Source organism: Brassica napus (assembly GCF_020379485.1).
Source record: "Brassica napus cultivar Da-Ae chromosome C7 unlocalized genomic scaffold, Da-Ae chrC07_Random_13, whole genome shotgun sequence".
In the NCBI taxonomy this organism is placed as follows: domain Eukaryota; kingdom Viridiplantae; phylum Streptophyta; class Magnoliopsida; order Brassicales; family Brassicaceae; genus Brassica; species Brassica napus.
Genome location: NW_026014323.1, coordinates 9,720 through 17,426, shown reverse-complemented (window position 1 = coordinate 17,426; position 7,707 = coordinate 9,720). Strand labels below are relative to the sequence as shown.

The 7,707-nt window shown below is 39.3% G+C and overlaps 1 pseudogene; it reads right to left on the bottom strand.

Annotated features, from left to right (window-relative positions):
• Positions 1 to 4,105: 4,105 nt before the first annotated feature.
• LOC125594966 lies at positions 4,106 to 7,024 on the bottom strand (annotated as a pseudogene).
• Between the last annotated feature and the right edge of the window lie 683 nt (positions 7,025 to 7,707).

Here is a 7,707-nt window from a genome sequence, read left to right as displayed (position 1 = left end):
TCTATAAAAATTTTTTTGTGATTAAAAAATATTGTTTGGGATTTGTTTTTTAAAAAAAATTTTAATTTATGTATTTATATATTATTAAATTTTTTATATTAATTACAGGTCGCATGATGATCAGACCCGGCCTCGACAGCGTCGTGGTCGTGGTGGTACGGGGAGCCAGTCTCGGGATTCCAGCCATTTTCAGGATTCCCTTCGCCCACAGCTCCTACCATACATCTCCCTCTGCTGCACCCGCTCCTGCTCTCGCTCCCGCTGCTGCACCGCTCCTGCTCCTCGGGTCCTCCGGGCGTGATGAGTGTTGCGGGCGTGATGAGTGTTGGTTCGACAGCCGGTCGTGACCATCTTCCCTATCTCACTCCGTATCCACATGGACGGGGTCAAACATGGTAATTAAACATTTTTTTTTCATTAAAATTTGATTCATTATTAAGCTTTGTTCTTTTTATTAGGTTCAACCGATCCAGAAATGAGATCAGCGCATGGATCAACCGTATGATGTACTCGGCCCTCGACAAGGGACATCCGACTTTCACTGACTTCCCTACCGACAAGCAGCATCTGTGGTTTCGGCAGTTTGCGGTAAGTATTCTAATTTTTTACTTATATTTTTAATCTTTATATAAATTTTCTACTAATTGTGTTTTTTTTTCCAGCAAGAATTCACCTGGAATTCCTATGAGACACTCTTTATCTATCACCACTTCGTCCGTAAAGTTATGGACAACTACGGGAAGCAGATCCACGAGTGGAAGAAGAAGTGGGAAATCAATAAGGTTCGAGTTAATTTATTAAACAATTTTTAATTTATTAAAGTATTTTTTAATTTATCAAACTATTTTCTTTTTTAATTAAAAGGTCTCAAAGTCGATAAACAACACGGTCTGGACGGAGTTGTGTGTGCATTGGGATAAGGAAGAGACGAAGGAAACTTCTTCCACCAACTCCACCAACCGCAGGAGCGACCGTAAGGAAAGGGCGTCTTCAAGCATAACTTGGGTGCTCAATCTATTGCCTCTCTGGGAGATCGCATGGTAAGTTCAGCCGCTTTTTCTTCAATTATTTAAGTTTTGAAATTTTATTTTTGTCCATTCTTCTAATTTCTAATGTTTCTTCAATTTATGTTTTTTTCAAGGCGAAAGAAAATGATGGCGAGCCGGTTGATGATCTCGCCCAAATGAAATGGGCGTATACCAACAAGAAGACCGGCCAGATTGATGACGGTCTTGTGAGGGAAGTGGTCAGCCTGGTCCAAACTCAGGTGCAAGACGAAGTGTCTCAGCTTCAAACCGAGGATGACGCTTCGACGGCTTCGACCACTTATCCTGGTTTCGAATCAACGAAATGGTTGAATCCGTAAGTTCTTTTTTTTAAAGTTCAATTTATTTATTTCTTGATTTAAATTTGTAAATTTGGCTATTTTCTATTTCAGTCGGTCCAAAGAAGAAGGGACGTTTGGTCGGTTTGGGTCGTCGCACCCGGTCGGTTCCTTCTTCTTCTGCACCACCGCCCTTTGTTGATCCAGAAGTACTTACGGCTCAGTTGAAGGACAATGATGATCGCATATCTTTGTTGGAGACTCAGATGGCGGCTCAACAGGTGGGCTATGAGGCACAGAGGAGGCTGAACCAGCAAATGATGGAGATGATGCAGAGAATGTACCCGAACGAGGTGTTCCCGGACGTGCCAGACCCGTAGTTTTTTTTTTTCCAAAAACTCGGAATGTTTTATTTTTATTGTGAAACTTTGAATATTAATTAATATGATTTCAATTTTAATTTAATTTTATATTTTCGAATTTAAATTTCAAATTTTTTTTTTTTTTTTAATAATATTTTTACATTCCGAGGAATTGAACCTTCGGAATATACCGAGGGACATCTTCTCGGAATATACGAGGGACTCCGTTCCTCGGAATATACCGAGGGACTCCGTTCCTCGGAATGTTCCGAGGGACATGTTCCTCGGAATATTCCGAGGGACCCCGTTCCTCGGAATTTCCGAGGGACCCGTTCCTCGGAATTTTCCGATGAAAATTCCGAGGAATATTTCGTCGGAATCGGAACTTCGAGAATTGGACCATCGGAAAGTCCATCGAAATATCCCGACGAAGTTCTCCCTCGGTATATTTCGAGGAGCTTTTCGACGAACTGGTGGTCCTCGGAATTTCCTCGGAAATTTGTTTCCTCGGAATTCCGTCGAAAATTCCGTCGGAAAATTCCGAGGGACTTCCGAGGAAAAATGAATTTCGAGGAGTTATTTCTGAGGACTTGTTTCGTCGGTATGTCGGAATAACGTTATTCCGACGACATACCGACGATTTTTTTCCTCAGTATGTCGCCGTTTTCTTGTAGTGTTAGTTCGTGGTGGTTTGGACTTTGAGACAGCAGTGTTTTGAGCAGTGGCGGCAGCGAGGGTTGGAGTCGGATCTTCTTCGGAAGCCGGTGTATGTGGCCGCGGGAACTCCGGAGTACGCTTGGTCTTGACGGCGACGGGTGAAGGAACGAGCTTGGACACCTCCGTTTCGTGTAGCTGCGGTTATAATTCTCTTTTTTAACATTTAATACTCATTTCTGTTGAAATAAAAAACGGAGAAAAGTGTATTTGGAATCAAAATAAAATGTGTAGTTAAAGGTGAAATATATGGACGACATCGCAATGGTATGCCTAAGAGATGTTGTTTTGCTTGCAAAACTTTTTCAGGTTATGAGATGAGTGATAGGTTTGTGGCGAGACTGATTATGGATTTGGGGTGATATATGAGAACGAGAGTTTTCAGACACTTAAATATTTATCCAGCTAGAATATGTGGTTTTTGGACAATATATTGATTACGAAAATTGCTAAGAGAATTTTCAGGAAATTAACGTGCTAATTTTAGGAATGGACGGATAAAAGTATTATTGGACACACTAATTATATTAATAGCCGACAATAAAAATATCGTAGCCTATTAACCTTTTCATTAGCATGTTAAATATATTAAAAGTTGTTTTTAGCATTTGTAGATTACAACAGATGAAAATTAGCTCTGTAATTAGATAAGAGTGAAGTGCTCTAGAAAAGTATGGAGAATGTTTCTTAAAATATTATTATCTGGAGAAAACCTTGAGAGCCTAGCTAAACATAGTATTAGCTATCAATAATAAAAGTTAGACGTCTGACAATAAACCTCAAGGATTAATTCCAAAGAGGTGTCAAACTAAGAACAAATATTTATGTTTTCAAATAAATTAAAATATCAAATCATTTGATGTTTTCTGTTGTATCATCATATTATATGATCAAATTTCTTTATGAGTTGTGGGGTTGATCGTTATTTTCACCAGTAAAATCTATACAAAAAATTCTCATCATCATCTATATTTTAATAAAAATATATGTATATGCACCTATAACATTATGTTTAACAATGAATTCAACATTAATCACTTTAAATATTTTTCGCTACACTTCTTCACGGGACAGTTTTACGAAAATGTGGCCTTTTGAAATAAGAATCCGGGTCAAACGTCAACAATAAGATAATGTTGATACAAGTTAAACATTATAAAGTACCAAAAACTTTACAGGTATTGAAAGGAACACAAAATGACAGAGTCTTTGATTGTTTCATCAATCAGAGGGATATAAATATTAAATTATTAAAAAATATCAATTTGTCAGGCATCAGAAGTTTCGTGTTGTTTTGAATTATCAAAAAAAGAAGATTTCCTTACAATATCTTCATATTAACCGGGTGTAAAAAGATGTAGGGGTATAATCGTCCAACAAATTTTGAAGAAATTGTTGAAAACTCCAAATGGGTATTTACCTAAATAAGACATAAACTTTGTGTGTACACCGTAAATACTCATTCATCAATCACTTTTTTAAAATGATTTGAATTTTTTTTACAACCCAATGTTGAACTGGTCCTAAATGCAGGGCAGTCTTCCTGTCTCGGTTAGAAGGCGAGATTTTTCATCAATAGGGAATTCACGTATGGTTCCGTTACCATCAACGAGAAACTACTTTAAAAACAAAAAAAAATTTACATATTAATCGTCCCAAAACGGAAAATAGGTTTGGAATACATAGACGACTCGAACAAAAAACAAGCCGAAACGAGAACTATATTTATTTCATGATTTGTGCCAGATGCTTAATGCGTCCTGGTCGCTGTCGGCCGAAAGGTTATACTCTCACATTCCTCCACCAACCCAAAAGATAAACGTATAGATAGATGTAAAACCTATTTAAATAAATAAATACACAGGTTTTCCCAAAACAAACAGTACTGTATTATCTGTTTAACAAATATCTAAAAGCCTAACATCTTTCTCTGCTGAATTTTCCGACTAAGTTCCTCTGCCATCAGGGTATCGTCAACTCCACTTTTTCCGGCACGTTTTGCAGCGCTCCGCCACCATGCCAGCAACTCCTCCTGCTCAGGTAAGCGAATACCCACAATAGAAATGAAAACTCTATAAATCATACAGACACAACAAATTAAACTATTCACACCATCGTCTGACTAAAAATAGAAAAAAAAATTAACATTCTTATGACTAACAAACAACTGTGAATAATTAACCTCAACAAAGTCGTGGTTTGAGATAAACTGAGATTCAACAAAGCAAGTCATCCCTCCAACTTTGACCGAGACTGAGCTGTTCACTGGATGTTCCTTTGAGCTTTGTCCCTCTGTAGCACCTGGATATGTATGTAGTTAGAACCAACAATGAGTCACAATTGAGTACGACGTGATTCTGGTAATACCTTCTATACGGGCTACGTGATACCCGGTTCCCCCAAGCCCTTCTGCCCATTTCCCGAGCCTTAGCCGCAAGAAGAACCCTTCAAGACCCGATACAGACTTCTTACTGTTTATCCATCTGAAATCAAAACGATACTCGAAAGTATTATCACAATGCGACAGGAGAAACATTCTTTATGAACTTGAAGCTTACTTGAGAACGTCTGTGCGGGTTAGCCGAAGCACTTGAACAGCTTCAAAGACCGCCTTTGGCACGTCTGTGAAACCTCTGAAAGGCAGTTTCGGCCCGGAGGTAGAAGCTAAATAGTGCTTCACCGATCTATCTTCAGGTGCTGAACTGTACGGTGGAGCATTGGGCATGTTGCAGCCCAGTGACTTAGCTGAAAACATCTAATGCATAGAGTTGAAGCTTCTTCTCTTCCGTTCCGAGCACTTATGTTCGGACTAGATCTCTGAGCTCAGTGTCAGTTACTTCCAAACATTCCTGTAACCAATGACCTTTTTACCGCAGTAGAAACAGATTAGAATCCCATCTCTTCCCTCTGTGTTCTCAGCTAAAGAACATGTAGGCAGCATGTGTTTCATTGCTTCTAATCTTCTTGCAAACAAAGAAGCCATTGCTTCCGAAGACTCTACTCTCAGTGAAGATACTATGGGAAGAATAGCGTTGTTCTGCGGTGGATCACCGATTTTAACCGCATCTGAGGATGAATCATTGGCCTCCTTAGTGATGATTCTCTCACGGAGATCTTGTTTCTGAGGGAGAGAACTTTTAGAAGAAAACCGGCTTATCCACAAACTCTGGAGACCAGAGTTCTTGTTGGTTAAACATTGAACATCTTTTTCATCTCCTTCACAGCAGGTCTTTTGCTTTTCACTCTGCTTGGACTTACTAAGAGGCAACAAAGAGATGTTTGTCTCTTTGTCGTCCTGTTTCTTCTCTGAAGAGAACGTTTCACTTGTCTGGTTAATTCCAACTTTTCAGATGAAATGTCGGGTTCGGACACTGGAGCAACCCCATTGCCAGATGAAGACACGTGATCTCCTCTAGTGATGAGGCATCGTTCAGGAAGTTCCTGTAAAGAAGCTACATTAGCATTGCCCACCTCGACAGCGTCTTGGTCACTTTTCTTCTGACAATATATAGACTGGAAAAAAGACTGGAAACCGGTGTTTCTGCATCCGCTCATTTCTGGCTGATCAACGATGGCATTGACTTGACCATTAGCATCTGATGTGGTGGTGGTAAGAGGAAGAGGAGAATTGTCTTCTTCATTACCTTTCCAGATTCCTTTAGTCATGTTTGATATCCAATTCATAAAGGAACTATCGTGCTGAGCTTCGAAGTTGACTCCAAACATTCTTGGCTAAGAGTTTTGAGGCGTTTGCTCCGAGGATCAGCCCCTGCTCCTCGAACCCTGCTCTTTTCTTTCTTCCCCTTGAGACCAAACCAGCACTGTTGCAACTTTCTACACTCCCAAAACTCTCATCATCATTAAAGTTTCCATCGTATAAAGCTTTTTCTTTCCCTTTTGCTTTGGCAAGACGCTCACATGCCTTACTAGCAGGACTTGGGAGGTCGTTCTCATCCGTTGCTTCTACACGGTCAGCTCTATTGTCCCCAAGGTTAGTTGGTTCCTCTTGAGATCCAGCTCTTTCCAATCTCAACTCTTCATTTGCCAACAAAGCTTCCGTTTCTCCTCTTGGACTATCTACTCGACGTTGAGACATATCCATAAATTAAAAAAAAATAACAATAAACACGTAATAATGGAAACTAATTAAGAAGACAATGAACTTTATTTATTCATTTTCACCTAAAGATCTTTTGGAAGCTCCTACTCTTGTCTCTGCTTCTTCAGAATCATCATTGGTTTCAACCTTATCCTCACCCATCTCTTCTCTTTCAGGTTTGGTATTCTCAACAGAACCACCAATCCTGCCAAAAAAAAAAAAAAAAAAACACAACAACATGGAGTCTCATATTAAAAGACAATTCCACAAACACGCGAAAATGATCATTGAGCAACCTGGCAATGGTCTGTTCTTTTCGCTACACGCTTGGTTGACTTGGTCATCAGTTCTATCTACACAGTAACCAGCTTCTTCTTCTTGGTGTTGGATACTATTGCTTTTGGAATGAGACTCCATGTTGTTGTGTTGGTTAGTGCTATATCATCAAAGACGCTAGGAGAGGGTAGTTTCGCTTTTTTACCCGTGAAACTAAAAATCAGCACATTCTAAGACCGTTACGAGGAGACCACACTAACTGATAAAGCATCCACGGAAGCAAACTTCTTCCTCGCTTCAGCATTTTCACTTCACACATACGAAACCCGTGATGATCCTCGAACAAGCTCGTTCGTGAAGATGTCATTATGCCGTTGATATCCTCTCTTTGACAGATCTACGGAGAAGAAAGAGTAGGGAAGAAGATAAGGAAAGAGAGATATGTGGAGATGGATAGAAAGAAAATAAAGATTGTCGCATCTTAAACTTGTATTAAAATTAAAAATTACCGCATGACAATGGATATGGACCTCATATTAGATTTTAAATATTAAATATATTTATTATGCATCGTCGATATAAGAACAAATATTAACTACTGTTCCCAAAGGAGCTGAATCGAGCTCGAGTTACCTCCATCGAGTCGCAAAGATACACATGGGGAATCAAGCAAATAAATTACAAAGCAATATTTCAATAACTGAAACCATAGACCTAGAAATCCAGAGAAATAGACTTCTTCAAAACCCAGGAACAATTATCAAAGGAATAAAACGTCAGAGATTATTATACCATCGAGCTCGAGTTACCTCCAACGAAGAATCGATATATTCTACTTCCAGAGAATTCTCCACTAACAAAAGGAGTAACAAATGAAAGGAAGTGGAAGAGAGAGAGAGAGAGAGAGAAGACGAAGAAGACGAAGACGAAGA